The 19,882-nt window shown below is 43.1% G+C and overlaps 1 protein-coding gene across 1 annotated transcript in view; it reads left to right on the top strand.

Moving 5' to 3' along the window:
- Positions 1-19,882, top strand: part of Ninj2 (ninjurin 2) — a 103,086-nt gene that overhangs the window by 20,369 nt on the left and 62,835 nt on the right. The window lies entirely within an intron of this gene.

Here is a 19,882-nt window from a genome sequence, read left to right as displayed (position 1 = left end):
GCTTACTGCAGTCACCTCAGAGTGACAGCTACCGCTTTTGAAGGCCCGGTGTTTTGTGGGTGGGATATTTTATTTTGTTTTGTTTTGTTTTACTTCTGGTCAGAGAAAATCCAATTTATAGATAAGAAAATTTAAAAGACGAGAGAAAGTTCCTTTGCTCACGGTCATGTGAACTTATATAGAGAGTACAATACAAGCTAGCAAGGGATAACAGATGCTGTCAGATCTCTGGGTGAGGCCTATGCAGGACCATTTTTTTTTTCTTTCATTTTCTTTTCCTTTCTTTCTTTCTTTCTTTCTTTCTTTCTTTCTTTCTTCCTTCCTTCCTTCCTTTCTTTTTCTTTCTTTCTTTCTTTCTTTCTTTCTTTCTTTCTTTCTTTCTTCCTTCCTTCCTTTCTTTCTTTTTCTTTCTTTCTTTCTTTCTTTCTTTCTTTCTTTCTTTCTTTCTTTCTTTCTTTCTTTCTTTCTTTCTTTCTTTCTTGTTTTCCGAGACGAGGTTTCTCTGTACAACCCCGGCTGTCCTGGAACTCTCTCTGTAGACCAGGCTGGCCTCGAACTCAGAAATTCGCCTGCCTCTGCCTCCCAAGTGCTGGGATTAAAGGTGTGCGCCACCACTGCCCGGCAGGACCATTTTGAAGTATGATAGTTAGGACATTTTCGACCTTAGCCATACTAGGACAGTGCTTAAGAATTACACTAGAATTTACCAAGAGCAGAGTCAAAGATGTGTGTGGAATTTTGACCTGACTTCCAAGAGAAGCATCCAGATTTGGAACTTCTTTTTTTTTAAGATTTATTTATTTATTATATGTAAGTACACTGTAGCTGTCTACAGACACTCCAGAAGAGGGCGCCAGATCTTGTTACGGATGGTTGTGAGCCACCATGTGGTTGCTGGGATTTGAACTCTGGACCTTCGGAAGAGCAGTTGGGTGCTCTTACCCACTGAGCCATCTCACCAGCCCCAGATTTGGAACTTCTTTTCCCATCCTCTCTGCCTGGTATAGAGAGCACAAGACTAAGCTATAGTTGAGAGCCTCTGCAACCAGAACCTTGCTATAGACCCATACAACCTGAGGACGTTGGTCATTGGTCGCAGTTTGAAGGTCCAGAAAGCTTGGCATATGTGCAAGGCAAAATTTGTTTGTTTGGGTTTTTTGCTGAGATCCCAGCTAATGGCTGGTTTTTATTATTTGAAAGTCAGTACAGGCAGATTGTCAAATAATTTAATCTCATAAAGCATGACTAGACAAGAGAAAGGTCTACCAACCACCTGTAGGAGCTATCTCTAAGGTGAGTATATAGATTGAGGAAGGTCTAACCCTATTTTCTAACTGGCTGTCCCTTTCCTCAGAGATTAGAGCTGAAAGCACTCTTGAGTGTGGGAACCATGGGGGAGAAGAGTGTGCTCACACAAACAAGACAACTAAAAGGGGAATTTTATGCACTGAAATGTTGCTTGACTCTAGAATTGAAAGTCACACCAAAGGGGGTGGGCACAATAAAACTGGCTGAGGGTATAGCTGAGTAATAGAGCCAGGTTTATGTACATGTTAGAACCCAGGCCCTGTTCCCAACACTAAACAGAACACACCCCTTAGAAAGAAACCACCAAGGGACTGAGAGATGGCTCAGCAGTTAAAAGCACTTGTTACTTTTGCAGAGTACCTGGGTTCGATTCCCAGCACCCACATGGTGGCTCTTCATCATCTGTAACTCTACTTCTAGGGGATCTCATGGCTACTTCTAGGCACCGGGCATGCACATGATACACAAACACAAGCAGGCAAACCCCTCAAAGTGAGCAAGTCTTTAAAACAGGAAGAAAGAAAGAGCTAAAAAGAAAAGGGAGTTACCAGGCACCCAGGAGGAGCTAAGGATCATATTGGAGACCCAAGGCTGCAGGGTTTTGCAAGGAGGGAGGATAGAGTGGAAAAATTACACTTTTCTTGAGCCGGAAACCCTGATATCTCCTTTTTTTTTTCCAAAAAAAAAAAAAAAAGTCAGTTAATCTGGGCATGATGGGTACACACTCCTATAACCCCAGCCACACCCTGGGGACAGACAAGCGGATCCCTGAGACTTCCAGGTCAGCCTGGTCTATAGAGCAAGTTCCAGGGCAGGGATGCATAGAGATCCTGTCTCAAACAAAACAAAACAACACAAAACCAACCCCCAAACACACAGACCAAGAGCTGGTTTCCATATTAACAGAGCAAGGACTTCAGATGTGATGAGTTTCTAAGCTGTCGCCCAGCTTGGAAACTCCTGCGTCCACAATGATATTTTCATTAAATGACACTCTGCTCCTCCAGCTCAAAAACACGTTAATCATCTGACTAACTGCTCAGATTTCCTGCTTTATGAGATCATCATTGCCTGTTCCAAGTGCTTTTGGCTGCCAGAGAGCAAACGTTCCGCTGGTGGACTGGAAACGTGTTTCACTGTGACAATAGATCTGGCAGTTGGAGGGCTGCTAATTTAATCCAAAACAGTGCTGAGCTGGAGTCATCTCCACCCGGCTTTCCTGGATCTCAGACGGCAGTTTCCTACTTTGCTTTCTGACAGCTGCAAACTTGATCCTTCGGGGTTTTGCCAAGGGAAAATCAGGGTCCTGAAAACCGTACCTCATGCTCTCAGTTAGCTTAATGTGCCTCTCTCTCCTCCAAGCCACTGCCACTCTTGTCTTAAGCAGTGGTTCTTAGTGACTTAGAGCTGAGGTTGAACCTTCCTTCAGGAGTCACTGGTTTGGGGATCCATGTATATCTTATGACTACAGTCTGGATAAATGGTCATGTTCTGTCAGTTACAAACCACACATAGTTTCCAGAATGCATCAGTAGCTCCTTACAGGTACCTGGGTGGCTCTGTGTGTGTGTGTGTATGTATGTATGTATGTATGTGTGGCTGTGTGTGTGAGAGTGTGGCTGTGTGTGTGTTTGTGTATGCTTCTGTGAATGTGTGTCTGTGTAAGGATGTGTATGAGTGCATGTATGTCTGTGCATCTTTCCAGAAAATTCTCACATAGTGTCCTGAGTACTCTCCTGGAGGCGCATACACCATGTAGAAGGAGGGAGGGGATTGGGAAGGGTCAGAGTCACTAACCACCTTCAGAAGTGTGGTTAAAGGCGAAGACTCTGGAGCTGAACTGCCTGGGTTTGAATCCTGGACCCATCACTTTTTTTGCTGGGATGTCTGCTCTAGGGGAAAACTACTTACCCTGTCTGTGCCTCATTTTCTTAGAAGATTGTTGTAAAGGGAAGGCACCAGGAGCAACATCTGCCGGGGTAAATGCTATGAAGGTGTGGCAGTTGCCTTGGCAAGTCCTGTGCTAACTGCCTAGGATGTATTATTCTCCTTTTGAAAAGGGAAAAAAACCTACTGAAGTCTACACTAGCTTGTAACAAATGACTGTGACTGTGTCTATGAAGAAAGAGAAAACTGATATAAGATCAGCCTTTCTGTTTTGTCCGTTTCCTTCTTTGTAAAAGGGTTTGTGTGGTGCCTAATTGTGTGTGTGGTCCTCCTCCTCTTCTTCCTCCTCCTCCTCTTCTTCCTCCTCTTCCTCCCCCCTCCTCCTCTTCCTCTTCCTCCTCCTCCTCCTTTTCCTTTTCCTTTTAAAGTCAGGATCTCATGTAGCCCAGTCTGGCTTCAGTCTTGCTATGTAGTTGAGGAAGATTGTGAATTCGTGATATCTGCTTCCTTCTGGTATCGCCACACCTGGTTTTATGTGGTACCAGAGGACTGAACCCAGGGCTTCATCTGTGATTGGCAAAAATTCTAGCAACTGAGCTACATCCTAACCTCCAGCCCCTACTTTTTGTTTCTTTTTTTTTAGAAACCCAATACTATGAGTTAGAAATGTCCATGCTAGACTATATAGATGAAGCTAATGGTCGTTTTAGCGATGATGGTTTAACCTAAGGTCTTGTGTATCCTGAGCTGGTACACAATTACGTACTTTTACCCGGTGCAGAGAATTACATGCTATGAATATGCATCAAACTGCTCTTTAAGTATTTAAAATTACATGTATTGATTATAGGCGCGTGTATGTGTGCACTTGCGCATGTGCCTGGGGGCATGTGTGATAAGGTCAAGGAACAATTTTCGGAAGTAAGTTCTTTCCTTCTACTGGGTGTGTCCCAGCGATCCTACTCAGGTTGTCAGACTTAGCGGCAAGTGTGTTTACACACTCAAGCATCTCACTGGCCCTGTCCTGGACTGTTTATATGTCCCCACTCATGCCTGCCTGTTTAACGTTTACCATATACTCCATATGAGAGGGAACAAAGACGGCGAAACCTCATAGAATATGGCTCCCAACAGCTTCACTTTACAGAGACACATGAAATGACCAAGGACCAACACAAGAAGCTATGTAGTGATATACTAACCTGAATTTAAAACTAACAAATACCTGTGATGGCTCACAGCTTGGAATACTATTATTCATAAGGCCAATGCAGAGGCGTTGTGATTTTGAGACTAGCTTGCACTATATAGTAAATTCCAGGCTAGCTAGGGCTATAAAAAAAGAGGCTCTGCCTCAAACAAAACCAAACCAAAGATAACCTAAAACTAAGTTTCCATGCTAGTGTGACACTTGTGGCCAGTGAAAGATTCAATTTAATAGCAAGAAAGCACTGAGCATGTACTGGAGTTGAATTCTGGGACCCAGGAGCCCGTGCTGGAGGACAGCCTACCCCTAGAACTTCCAGGCTCACTGAGAAATTGCTCAAAACAAGAAGGACCAGTGTATGCTGCCATAACAAGCCAAAACACAGCCACACAGGGTGTCTCAGCCAGAGGTGGAATGCAGCCTGCCTGGGTAGTCTCCTGCAGCTTGCTTAGCGCGCAAGTAGCCTCTGCCTTCCTAAGAGGGCAGTAGATAGTTTTTCCTTCCACCCTGAGGCAGAAGCTTAGACTGCTGTCCTTGAGTTACCACTGGTTCAGGATTTCTGAGGCACAGAGCCCATGAAAACATGGTTAGTCAGGGCCTGCTTTGGCCTGATTCTTTAGGGTGTGAGCATGATTCTCCATGGCCCTAACCTAGGGGCATGCTCTACACAGCCCACAGAAAGCTCTACAGTCAAAACCCACACTTGCCATCCTTCCTTTGAGGTCCTAGCTGACAGTGTCTTAATGCCTTAGTTAGGAGAAAACTTGGATACCGACTTTGATCACTTACACTATCACAGACAGGCCTTTTCTCTATGTAGTGATGGTGTAGCTAATAACGAATCACAGAACAAACTCTATTAAGTACCTACTATGGTGCTTGGGTCTTTAAAAAAAAAAAAAAAGAGTGTTTGGCATGTCTCTAAGATTTTTTTTTCTCTTTATTTTTTTTTTTTAAAAGAATAAAAGACAGACTGGTGAGATGGCTCAGCGGGTAAGAGCACTGACTGCTCTTCCAAAAATCCTGAGTTCAAATCCCAGCAACCACATGGTGCCTCACAACCACCCGTAATGAGATCTGATGCCTTCTGATGTGTCTGAAGACAGTTACAGTGTCTTTATTTATAATAATAAATAAATCTTAAAAAAAGAAGAAGAAGAAAATACATGGTTTATTTTGGAGCAGCCATGGCATGGGGACATAAATATATTTAGGTCTCTCCAACTACAATGTTTTCATGAGGGTGCAACTTCATAAAGAACCTTTTTTTATATTAATAGAATAAAAAAAGTTATAAAATCAAGGCATTTAAAAAATATATTGATAGGGTTGGGGAGATGGCTCAGTGGTTAAGAACACTGAAGCCGGGCGTGGTGGCGCACGCCTTTAATCCCAGCACTCAGGAGGCAGAGGCAGGTGAATTTCTGAGTTTGAGGCCAGCCTGGTCTACAAAGTGAGTTCCAGGACAGCCAGGGCTATACAGAGAAACCCTGTCTCGAAAAACTAAAAAAAAAAAAAAAAAAAAAAAAAGAACACTGGCTTCTCTTTCAGAGGTCCTGCGTTCCATTCCCAGCAACCATATGGTAGCTCACAACCATCTGTATGAAATCCAGTCCCTCTTCTGGTGTGTCTGAAGACAGCAACAATGTACTCACATATATTAAATACATACATACATACATACATACATACATATATAAATACATAAATAAAAAGTATATTGGTGACCCATCAGAGAAGTTGATACTATATTTGCCCTTCCACTAGTGCAGAATTGGATTTTACTAAGTTTATACATTCTTTATACATACATACATACATACATACATACATACATACATAAGTATCTGTGTGTGTATGTGTGTGTGTGTGTGTTTATACATATATATTGACATCCCAAACACTGCCCTGCTCCCAGTCCCCCCTCATGGGGAACCTCCTCCCCTTCCCCTCCCCTTCTCCTTTGAGAGCATGCCCAACCCCCATATCTCCCCTCCATGCCATATCAAGTCTCCGCCAGAGTAGGCGCATACTCTTTCACTGAGGCCAGATAAGGTAGCCCTCTTGAGGAACAGATACTAAAGTCAGGCTACAGCTTTAGGGAGAACCACTGCTCCAGTTGTTGGGGGTCCCACATAGAAACTGAGCTGCATGTCTGCTACATATGTGCTGGGGGGCCTCACTCCAGCCCTTGTGTGTTATTTGGTTGGGGCTCAGTCTCTGAGAGCTCCCAGGATATACAAAACAATCCTGAACAATAAAAGAACTTCTGGAGGAATCACCATCCCTGATCTCAAGTTGTTCTACAGAGCAATAATAATAAAAACTTCATGCTATTGGTACAGAAACAGACAGATTGATCAATGGAATTAAAATGAAGACCCAGAAATAAACTCATACATCTATGGACACTTAATTTTTGACAAAGAAGCCAAAACCATATAATGGAAAAAAGAAAGCATCTTCAGCAAATGGTGCTGGTCTAACTGAATATCTGCATGTCGAAGAATACAAAATAGATCCATATTTATCACCCTGCACAAAACTCAAGTCCCAGTGAATCAAAGACCTCAACATAAAACTGGATACATTAAATCTCATAGAAGAGGAAGTGGGAAATAGCCTTGAACACATTGGTATAGGAGACAATTTCCTGAACAGAACTTTGTGAAACTGAAAAGCTTCTGTAAGGCAAAGGACACTGTCAATAAGACAAAACAGCAGCCTACAGATTGGGGAAAGCTCTTTTTATAGTTTTCTGAGACAGGGTCTCACTATGCAGCCCTGGCTATCCTGGAATTTGCTCTGTAGACCAGGCTGGCCTTGAACTCAGAGATTTACCTGCCTCTGCCTCACAAGGTCTAGGATTAAGGTGTGCACCACTACCACCCCACTGAGATTCTTTTTTCTTTTAAGGTTAAGAGAGAAATGAGGCAAGGCTGGGGATGTAGCTCAGTGCTAGGGTACTTACCTAGCATGTATGAATTCTGTCCCCAGCACACCTAGAACTGGAGGTGGGGGCACATCCTATAATCTCAGTACTCAGGAGGGCTATATACTCAATGCGTTTGCGTATTCTGGCTCTGACGTCTCATCTCAGTTAATCTGAAACCTACCTGTCTTCCTCATCCCACTTGACATGGACAATGCTGAAGGTTAGTCGTTTAGAGGAATCATTTGGATCTGTCTGATTCCTCTCTCTCATAACTTAACTCAGACTCAATTAAGCTGCGAATTACAGTCACCGGTTTTATTGCTTTGAAGGTATAAATTAGTGATGGTAATTTTGTGCAGGGAGAGAGAGAGAAAGCTAGTTCGTTCACCTGCATATGGGGATCATGTTTTGCCACCATCGTTGTAGAACGTTGCTTCTCTCTGTCTCTTCAGTATGTTTTTTTACACCCTTGTCAAAGATTGTGTGGCTGTGGCTTCATGGGTAGGCTTCTGGGTCCTCTACTCTATCCCATTGCTCTATAGGTCTAGTTTTGAGTCATTATCTTGCTGTTTTGTTACTCTGACTCTGTAATAGTTTCAGAGCAAGTGTTATAATACTTCCGGCATTTCGGCTAAGGATTGCCTTAGCTTTGGGGGAAGGAGTCTTTGGTGCTTCCATTTGGATTTTAAAATTGTCATTTCTATCACTGAGAATAATAATGCCTTTGAGATTTTGATGAAGAGTGCCTTAATCATGCAAATCATTTTTGGGATTTTCACATTATTAATTATTCTAACCCACAAGCACAGGAAGTCCTTCTATCTTCTAGGGTCTTCTTCCATTCTTATTTAAAAATAGGGTCTTTTTATGTATCCCGGATTGGCTTGGAACCCTATATAGACCAGACTGGTACCAAATTTATAGCAGCCTTCCTTGCTTGTCTCCTGAATGCTGGGATTAAAGCATACCACTATCAATGCTCAGCTCAGTGTCTTGAAGTTTTCCTTATAGACATCTTTTCACCTCCTTGGTTTGGATTATGCCTAGATCTCTGAAAGCCTAGAGTTCTAGAAATGAGATTGCCCCTTCCCAGTTTCTTTCTCAGCAAGTTTGTTGTTGGTGTAGAGAGAAGCTGCTGGGTTTGTGTCCTGCTGGTTTGTTGAAGATGTTTCTCAGATCTCAGCATTTTCAGGTAGAGTCTTCAGGGCCCTTTAAGTATAGCATCCTGTCGTGTATAAATAAAGATATTTTGATTTTTTTCCTGTTGTACCCTTTTTATTCCTTCCCTTGTTTGTCTCAGTTACTTTCCTGTTGCCATGATAAAACATGGTAACTTATAAAAGAATTCATTTAATTTGAGGCTATGGTTTCAGGGGGTTAGAGACCATGACGGCAGAGCAAAGGCGTGGCAGCAGGAATAGAGGGGAGCTTACATCTTGATCTGTAAATTGGAGGCAGAGAGAGGGAGAAAGGGAGAGAGAAAGAGAGGGAGACAGGAAGAGGGGGAAAGTGGGAGGGAGGGAAGGAGGGAGGTCAAGCAAGCCTGCGAAATGGTGCAAGTCTTTTGGCTGCTCAAAGCTCACCTCCACTGACATACCTCCTTCAACAAGGCTGCACCTTCTAATCCTTCCCAAGTAAATCTACTACCTTGGGACCAAGTATTCAAACACATGAGCCTCCTTCTTTCTTTCTTTCTCTCTCTTCTCTCCTTCTTTCCTTTCTTTCTTCTTTCTCATCATTCTGTGTAGTACGTGAGAACTATATTTGCATTCCTGGAATGAATCCAGCTTCATCACAGTCTATGACCATCTTATTGTGTTCTTTTATTTGTGTTTCAAGTATTTTACTGAGCATTTTTGTGTCTATCTTCATCAGAGAAAACAGTGTATAATTTTCTTCTTTTGTTATGTCCATATCCAGCTCAGGTATCAGGGTAAATGCTAGGTCTATAGATAGGTTTAGTAGTATTCCTTCCATTCCTTATTATTATTGTTGTTGTTGTTGTTGTTGTTATTTTGAAAACTACATTCATTTATTTGTATGTATATGTGTTTTTGGCATGTGGGTGTGGCATGCTATGACACATGTATGCAGGTCAGAGGACAACAGGCTAGACTTGGTTCTCACCTTTTATCCTTGCAACTGAACTCCGGTTGTCAAGTTTAGTGGCAAGCTCCTTTAGCTGCTGAGCCATCTTCCTGGTGTTGCTTGGTTTGGTTGAAGACTGTGTCTTGCTATGCAGCCCAGGCTTGCCTAGGACTCACTATGTATTCTCACTTCAAACTCTCAGCAGTCCTCCAGCCTCAGCCTCTGACCCATGCTGGGATCACAGGTGTGTCACCACACCCTGCTGGTCTTCCTTTCCGATTTTACAAAACAGTTTAAGGAGCATTGATGTTGGGTTTTCTTTAAAGGTTTGGTTTAACTCTGTCATTTGGTCCGTCCCCCCCCCCCCCCCCTCAGTGTCACTGCTCTGTCACGGAACTGTTTGGATTGTTTATGCCCTTTTCTTTGAATTTTGGTACTTGCACCTAGGAATGAACCCATTTTCTCTAGGTTTTTCTGTTTTATTCAAACATAAGTTCTCAAATATTCCTTATGGTCTGGATTTCGCTGGGCTCTCTTGTAACAGTCCTTTGCTCATATGTGATTTAAATAATTTGGGTCTCCTCTCTCTTTCCATTAGATTGGTGAGGGATTGCCAATCTTTTTCTTCAAAGCACCAGAGCTTTGTTGGGTGGACTCAATCATCCTTTTACCTTCCACTTTTGTGAATTTCTGCCCCAATTTTTATTCTCACTTTCTCCTTCTGCTTTGGGGTCTGGCTTGAAGTATACCACTTAATTATTTATTTCCAGTCTTCTGATGTTTGTTTGTTTGTTTGTTTGAGACAGGGTCTTTTTGTATACCCAGGCTAGCCTCTAGCTAGCAATGCTTCTATTTATGCCAAGAATAGATAGGGATTCCACCCCCACCCCGCTGCAACAGGGTTTCTCTAAATAACTCTGGCTGTCCTGGAACTCTGTAGACCAGACTGACTCAGAGAACTACCTGCCCCTGCCCTCCTGAGTGCTGTGATCAAAGGTGCCGCCACCACCCAGCGCCCGCCCCCCCCCCCCCTTAAGTACTTATAGTCAGAAAGAAGCCTTCCTCTGTGCACTGACTTAGCCATGTCTAGGAGGTTCTGGTGAGCTGTGCTTTCATGTCATTTGATTCTAAGAATTTTTCTATTTCCTCACTGATTTCCTCAGTGACTCAAATACCATTCAAGAGCTATTATTCAGTCTGCAAGTGTTTCTCTATTTCTGTTTCTTTTGTAATTGTTTGCTAGTTTTATTTTGCTGTGGCGTGACACATGACACATGAAATTATTTTTAAATTTTATTTAATGCCTCTGTGTGTGTGTGTGTGTGTGTGTGTGTGTGTGTGTGTGTGTGTGTGTATGAAGATCAGAAGTCAGTTCTGTCCTACCCTGTGAGTTTCCGGGCTGGGACTCAGACTGACAAGCTTCCTAGTGAGGGCTTTTGCCTGCTGACCAATCTCACTAGCCTAAGGAATTATTTCAGTTCCTTTGCATTTGTTAAGACTTGATTTGTGGCCTACAATGTGATCTGTTTTAGAGACGGTTCCATGTACTGCCGCAAAATGTATGTTTTGGCCAGGTAGTGATGGTGAATACCTTTAATGCCAGCACTCAGGAGGCAGAGATAGGCAGATTTCTGATTTTGAAGCCAGCCTGATCTGTAGAGTGAGTTCCAAGACAGCCAGGGTTACAGAGAAACTCTATCTTGAAAATCCAAGAGAAAAAAAAAAAAAGTATGTTTTGTGTGCGCTAACGAAACATTCTATAGATACTTGCCCAAGCCCATTTGATTTGTGGTATAGTTTTTTGTTTTGTTTTGTTTTTAAATGATTACACTTTTATTTATTGAGGGGGACACTCATAGACCACAGTGCATGTATGGAGGTCAGAGGACAACTCTCAGAAGTCATTTTCTCCTCCCACCAAGTGGGTCCTAGGGGTCAAACTCCCATTGTCTGGTTAGTCAGAAACACATTTAAACTGCTGAGACATCTTGCCAGCACCATGGTGTTTTTATCACTGAATATTTTTGGTCTTGCTTTCTAGTTTGCATGCCCCATCTGAAGAAGGGATGGGAGCCCTGAAGTCTTTCACCTTGGTGAATTTCACCTTGAATTCACTGCATGAATATCTGTGTGGGTTTTTATACTTACTAGTGTTTTTTGTTTTTAAATTGGAGGCCGCAGTATTTGGTACATATTATTTACATTTGGTATAATCCCCTTCATTAATATATAGTGGCCTTAAAATTTTTGTGATTAATTTTGAAGTCTACTTTATTAACTATTAGACTAACTATTCTGACTTGTTTTTTTACTTCTGCTTACTTGATAAAAAGCTGACTTGCACCCTGTATGCTCAGTTTGTGGATCTTTGTGAGTGAGGTGTGTTTCTGGGGTCTTCTTTTTAGATGCTAGCCTGCATCTTTTTACCCATGATTTAAGGATATTTACAATTGCAGTTTTATTGAGAGACATTTGCTAATTCCTGTGATCTTGTTGGTTTTTCTGGTTGGCTGGGTTCTTGTTTGTTCTTAATTTTCCCCTACTACTATCCGGAGTTTTCTGGGGTACCTTCCTGGGCATGATGGAGCCCTCTTTTGTACTTCTTTGATCGATCGTATGACGCCCCTCGTGGAAAGTTTTTCTTCCTGTGCTCTCAGAATCAAGACCGTCTTCCTCGTTTGTGTGGTTTCCTTTCAAGTGTCTGCTGTGGTGCAGGCGAGGTGGTCACGCCGCCTCTGTCTGGGCTTGTCTTGAAATGCCCTCATTTCTCTGTATTACTCTATATAGCAATCCCAATTGGCAGTTATTTACTTTCAGGGTTTGAGATACAGTGCTCCATGCTTGGCTGTTAGAGCTGCTGGTCAGAGAGCAATCTGGTGTTATTATAGCGTGCTTTCCTTTGTAGATGAGTTGACTTCCTTTTTTCCTTATAGTTTTTAATGGCGTTTCTAATGTCTTGGTTTGGGTTGTTTGTATCTGATTTTTGTTTTTGTTTTGGTTTTTTTAAAACAGGGTGGTGTGTACAGGGTGCTATGTATTCGTTTTTGTTTTGCTTGTTTTTGTTTTGTTTTGAGGTGGAGTTTCATTCTATGACCTAAGCTGGTGGCAAACTCACTGGACTAGCCTCAAACTCATGAGGGTCCTCTTCCTCAGCATCCCGAATTCTGGGATCACTGCTGGGAGCCACCAGTAATATATGCTTTATGTCTGAGTTACTTTTTAATTCTATTTTATTTATTTAGTGATGTGTGTGTGTGTCTGTGCGTGTATACAGTACATGTGCAGAAATCAGAAGACAATTTGTAGGAACTGACTTGCTCCATTCAGTATATGGGTCCCAAGAGTTGTCAGATTTGGCGATAGCTTCACCTGCTAAACCAGGCTGTGTGTTTCTGACATTTAGCTGTATCGTGTCATGGAGAGATGCTTCTGTGGTCATATCTATTTAGGGTTCAAAATATTCCTTGTGTCCATTTCTTTCACTACATTGGGAAATAGTCTATTGTGGTTCCCTTAAATAGAATCTTTATGCCTTTAGTTTTAATCTCAGCTGCTCTTCCTACCCTGTGCATCTTAAGTTTGGGTTCTTGATTGTAGCCTAGAGTTCTTGGATGTTTTGGTTCTGTACAGATTTTCTTTTTGTTTTGTTTGTTTGTTTTTATGGAACTGGGAATTGAATCCACTTCTTGACCAGCAAGGTAAGTGCCTTATCATTGAGCTGTATCCCCAGCCCTCATCTCACTTTAAAATTTGAGACAGAATCTTATTAAATTGCCCAGGCTGGCCTTGAACTTGTTACCTTCCTGCCTGAGCCTCCCAAGTAGCTGGGATTATCAGCCTGCACTACTAGGGCTGGCTATTTTGTTTCTTTCTTGCTGTTCAAATGTAGTAGTTCCTTAGCTTTGTCCTTCATATCTGGTGTCCTTTCTACCTAGTTCTGCTTCCCACTGAGTCTTCTATTCGACTCTTCTTGGGTGCTACAATTTCAGACACATGCCAATCCAAAAGTTTTTTATATATTCTAATATCTGATATCTGATTAGAGATACTTCCTTCTAATTATGAGTTGTCTATTCACTCTCTTAACAGTAATGTGATACACAAAAATTTAAATTTTCTTTGTTTGTTTGTTTATTTTGAAACATGATAGCTGTCTATGTACCTCTGGCTGCCCTGGAACTTAACTCTGAAGAACAGGGTGGCCTTGAACTCAGATCCATCTGCCATCTGCCTCTGCCTTCCTCTCCAGCACTGGGATTAAAGGTGTGTGCCACAACTGCCCAGCCAAAATTTCAATGTTGATGAAATTTAATTTATCTTTCCTTTTGTTATTATATTTGCCATCATAGTCTAGAAAAAAAACCACTGCCAAAGACAACAGCATGGAGGGGTTCCCATGTGCTTTCTTCCCTTTCTTTTCCATTCCTCCTCCTTTCTTTCCTCTGTCTTTGTCTCTTTGTCTCTGTCTCTGTCCCTTCACCTTGAACGTTTCCCTCTACCTTCTGAGCCCAGGGATTATTGGGACCACCTGCATATGACACCACCTTCTGCTTCTACGGTGCTTGGGCTCAAACCTAGGATTTACGTTAGACAAGCACTCCACCAGCTAGTCTGTGTCTATAGCATCCCATTATATTTTCTTCTTAGAATTCTATAGTTCACAAATGTAGGTCTTTATACCATTTGTCCTTGAGGGGTTGCCTTGGGGACCCTGGCTAATCTGGCACTCATTATGCAGCTCAGGCTGTCCTTGAACTCATGGCAATCTTCCTGCCTCCGCCTTCCTGGGTGCTGGGATTACGACTGTGTTCTAGCATGCCTGCCCCTTGCTCTAGTGTGTGCTTCCTTTTGTACATGACATCTAGGTTCATTTTTATTCTTTATTTCTATTCTTTATGTAAAGGGATAGCTATTTCTTTTTTCTAGCGCTGTTTATTGGAAAGACTGTTCCCCTCTTAGCATTCTTGTCAAAATGAATTCATCAGGAGCGGGAGAGGTAGCTCAGCAGTTAAGAGCATTGGCTGCTCTTCCAGAGGACCCAGGTTTGATTCCCAGCACCCACACGGTGGCTTACAAACAAACATCTGTAACTCCAGTTCCAGGGAGTCAAATACCCTCTTCTGGCTTCCATGAACAGGTATGAACTTGGGACATAGGCAGATATGCAGGCAACACATCATATATATATAATTTCATTTATATTCATATATATGCGTCCAATCAATCCTTTTCCTTCCGAACTCAGAGGTCCTGTGTCATGCTGTGTTGAAATCCATAGGACAAGAACGGGAGTAATTGTGTGTTTAGGTTTTGACTTGTAAAAGAAGAATTGCAGTAAGCTAACTCTTTATTGAGCACAATGTATGCGAAGCATCATACCACACAATTCAAGGTGACTTTCTGTTTACTTAGAGAGGATACGTGTCAAGGAAAGAGTTAGTGATTACTTGGAGATGGAATCTCAGTTCAGAGGAGAAGGGGATGCATACAAGGCATTAAAGCAAAGGCCAGAATGAGCAAGCTCTCTGAGAACAGAGTGGTCGGTCTGACCCCATGAGGGTGTGGGGGTGCACTAGCGGACAGGCTGACAGGTGTGGTCTAACTAAACAGGATTCAGAAATAGTCAAAAGAATGCACACAGCTGGGCATGGTGGCGCACGCCTTTAATCCCAGTACTTGGGAGGCAGAGGCAGGCGGATTTCGAGGCCAGCCCGGTCTACAGAGTGAGTTCCAGGACAGCCAGGGCTATACAGAGAAACCCTGTTTCAAAAAAAAAGAAAAAAGGAAAAAAAAAAAAAAAGAATGCGTGCACACTTAGCAGATAGCAGCAAACTCTTAAAATGTCCTAATTGATTGATTGATTGATTGATGATTTGTTTATTTTAAGGTAACTCTCATGTAGCTTACCTGGCCCTAAAATCGCTATGTAGCTGAGGCTGCCTTTGAACCCTGATCCTCTGACTTTACCTCCCAAGTGCTAAGATTACAGACGCGTAACCACTCTGCCCAGTCATGACCAGTTTTGTTTAATGGGGCACTGTTCTACAGAGCATGGTCCAGCATGCAACACAGGATTAATTGTGACACGGGAAGATGGGTCTCAAGGGATTTCTCTGGAAAGGAAAATTCCAGATTTTTTTTTTTTAATGTTATGCGTACACTGTAGCTGTCTTCAGACACACCCGAAGAGATCATCTGACTCCATTAGAATGGTTGTGAGCCATTATGTGGTTGCTGGGAATTAAACTCAGGACCTCTGGGAGAGCAGTCAGTGCTCTTGACCTCTGAGCCGTATCTCCAGCCCCCCCCCCCCCCCCCGATCCATTACCTTATGACCAATGTGAGACCAGTGTAGGTTCTGATTAGTGTCTATTACTGTCAAGGAATAAAATGGATTTAAAATTCCTAAGATCCTACCCAACTTCCTAGTGACCCACTAACCTTTTGTGCTAATGGCATGACATTTCCAAGCTGGGTTTGGGTTTGGCATTTTTCCCCAGCATGCCTTGCTTCTGAGCTACAGGCCAGACTATAATTTTAGTTTCTTTACTGTCACAAAGGTCAAGTTTTCTAAAGCTCTTGGTAGATCAGCTGGAATTTACCTCTGCTGGTGACAGTGCCTGAGCATTGAGTGACATTCCAGGCCACCTGGAGTCTCTTCCCCACTTACGCCCCTCCCCCACACCAGGCAAGGTCTGTGCAAGGGCCTGCTGCTCAGCTCTCCTCAGCCTTCCCCACAGTCATTGCAATTACCTGTGAGTCACACCAATGGCTTCAGCCGCTGGGTCCCAGACAGGAATGCCAGCCCTCATCAGTTAATAGTTTGGGGTCACAGGAAAGAGAGAAGAGGCAGGAAGTCACTTGTGGGCTTGAATCAGAAGCTGGGGTGCTGCACCAACCACAACGAGCATTCCAGGATGCAGAGTACAGGTGCCCGCTTCCACTGTGGTCAGGGCCTGGCTCCCTTTCACCCTCCCTTCCCAGCCTGGGCGCTCAACACTGGATCTCATCAAATGGTGTTGGTTTTCAACCAGGAAGAAAGAAGAAAGGTTTGTCCTCCTGTCCTCTCTGGTTGAGCCCCGTCTCTGGGGTTGTTTTGGTTTGTTTTCTGGCTGTGCTGTAGACACCTCCAGCTGGACAGGTCACTGATCTCTGAGCACAGGGCAGTGCGTCTCTGCTGAATCGCTTTCCAGATCCTGAGCCCGAAACCTGTCTTCATTCCCTCCTGTCCCTTTAATTGATGATTAATGTTGCAGCCTGCTAATAGTCCACCCACAGACTGCTATTTCAGCCGGCCTTCCTAAAACTCGAGCATCCTTGCCGCATATCTTGTGCTTACTTGGGATCTGGTTATATTCTCAGCTGTGTGCCTTTCTGGAATAGCTATGAAGCAGTGAAAAATAAAAATCTCTTATTTTCAAGGCCGTGCCATGAACCCAGCCCGAAAAGGGAGCCCCACCCTGTCCATACTTCACTTCAGTCTTTCAAGAGTGTCAGATAACATTTCTGGAAAATGTTTGTGCTTCACTTTTCATTCCATTCTTTTTTTTTAATTTTGTTGTCACTTTTGCCTTCTTTTTCCACCAATGACTGAGACTAAAGACAAAAAAGGGAGTTGTGAATCAGAATGATTAAAATGATAATAATGGTTGAAACAGGCACACACATATACACACATACACATGTACATACATACACATATACATGCCTATACACATACAACACCTACACATACACACACATACACTCACAGATATACACATACACACACCTACACTCACAGATACACACACATACACAAACATACACACATATACACATACTCTCACATATACACACATATATACACACGCATATACACACACATACACACATACACTCACAGGTACACACATATACACATACACACATGCACACACATATACTTACACACATTCAAACACATATCCACACATATATATACATATATACACAATACACTCACATACATACACACTTACATACACAATCACACATATATACACACATCCACTCACATACACTTACACACACAAGCATGCATACACACATATATACACACCACACACAGATATGCACACACATCCACACATACATATACATCACACATACATACACACATATGGACACATACATATACACATATGGACACATATATACACATATACACACACAAACACACATACACACATATATACACAGCACACACACATACATACTTACATACACACACATATACACAAACTCACACATATACACATATACACACACATATATACATATACATATATATACACATACATACACAGTACACTCACACATCCACACACATACATACAAACATACATCCACACATATGCACATACATACATACATACACATACACATACACACACACACACACACACACACATTTTTAACCTTCTCATTTCAGGCGAGTAGCTTCCTAAATGCCTGCAGAGGTATATGGACAGTCTTGTGCTTTGTTTGTTTGGTTTTTTTCTTATTGTTGTTTTGGTTGCTTTTTCTCTAAACTTTTGTCCAGGGAGCATCCTGTTCTGCTACTCACATACACACTGTCATCTCCAAATTGCTGGTTTAGAAATAGAACAGGAGCCAGTAGGCCCTGCTCCAGAGGTTGAGACAAGTCTGTGGCAAGGCCGCCCCCACAGCCCTTCCAGTCTGCAATCATTGCTCCTCCCCTTCCCTTCCAGAACCCAAGGCCTTGACTCCTACCTCAGACAGTATGAAAGGTAATCTATTTTTGTTTGCTTGCTCTTAAGACAGGTTGACTTTGCAGTCTAGGACGGCTTTGAACTCATGATCCTCCTATCAGGTCTCTCAAGTGTGTGCTGTCATACCTGGCTTGGATTTTCAAATGTTTCAAAGACACTTTAGACTTCCACATGTATCCCAGAAGCTCTTTCTTCTGTCTTGGGCAGAATACCTGTCCCTTCCTCCTTCCCTATACACTTGGGCAAGTGGACCAGGCTCCCAGTGCAGCATTGTGAGGCTGAGCCAGAGCCTCTCCAGGGAGCCCGAGCCTACAAGGCCAGCCCAGCCCTGCGGGGGTGGAGGGAAGGAGGGAGGTTGATCACAGGAAGGCTTCATGCTTCCAGTACTACTTAGAAGCAGCTCTCCAGCACCGAGCACACGGTGACCCACTCTGCCTATCATTAATTATAGCTGAGGACCCCTTTCTCAGCAACTGTCTTTCAGGTGTTTAGCGTCTTCAGTCTTGGTCCCAACCTAAAGTCATCAGTCTTGGGGTCCTGGAAGATGGGATTCCAGGCTGTGTCTCTGCTCTCCTTCCATCCGACCCTTTTGCTGCTGTCTGAGAAGCAACCCTCCCTTGTTCAAGTCTCAGGTGACTAATAGTGTGACCTGCTTATGGCTTATAGTGTGATCTCTGCAAGTTCCTCAACCCTTAGTCTCAGTTTTCTCCCATGTAACATTGGGAATGGCCACAGCCCTGCCCCGTAGGTAGGATTGCTTCAGGGATCTAGTGGTCTGACATGAGCATGCAGGATGCGGTAAACCAGTCCTCACTGGATGAGCACTGCATGAGTGTATGGTCCTCCCCTGCCTGCCTGGAAGGTGAGATGCTGTCAGCTACTCCACTGGTTCTTTTCAGCAGATACAGTGAGAAGTCTGCTGTGTGCTTTGCGTTCACTGGAAACGCTGCTCTGAGAAGACACAGAGGGAAAGGAAGACCTGCTTCTCACCGTTTGAGAGAGGAGACAATGGCCGGACAGTGGTGGCGCACGCCTTTAATCCTAGCACTTGGGAGGCAAAAGCAGGCAGATTTCTGAGTTCGAGGCCAGCCTGGTCTACAAAGTGAGTTCCAGGACAGCCAGGGCTATACAGAGAAACCTGTCTCGAGAAAAACCAAACCAAACCAAACCAAAACAGCAGAGAGAGAGAGAGAGAGAGAGAGAGAGAGAGAGAGAGAGAGAGAGAGAGAGAGAGAGAAGACTTCTCACACAGAGCATTTGCCCTGGGTTCTATCCCTAACGACAAAGACAAAACAGCATAAGTTGTTTACTATTTGTGTGTGTGTGTGTGTGTTTGTGTGTGTGCGCGCGCGCATGCTTACATGCTCTGACACACATGTGGAGATCATAGGATAATTTTGTGATATTGGTTTTCTCCTGCTTTTTTTCTGAGGCAGTGTCTCACTATGTAGCCCTGGCTAGCCTTGGGTTATATACTCACTATTTAGTTAGTAATGGTACTTGAACTCACAGAGATCCACTTGGCTCTGCCTCTTAAGTGTTGGAATAAGGGTGTGTGCACACTAGGCTCTCTTTCTACTTTTATATTTGTTCCCAGGATTAAACTCGTTGTTAGGCTCTTACAGTAGGAGCTTTGCCTGCTGAGCCATCTTGCCAACCCAATAAAATATTGAGACAGCATCTCATGTAACCAAGGCTAGCCTC

Source organism: Mus caroli, unplaced genomic scaffold, assembly GCF_978045245.1.
Source record: "Mus caroli unplaced genomic scaffold, Mus_caroli_1 scaffold_7, whole genome shotgun sequence".
NCBI classification, from domain to species: domain Eukaryota; kingdom Metazoa; phylum Chordata; class Mammalia; order Rodentia; family Muridae; genus Mus; species Mus caroli.
This window is presented reverse-complemented; position numbering and strand designations above follow the sequence as displayed.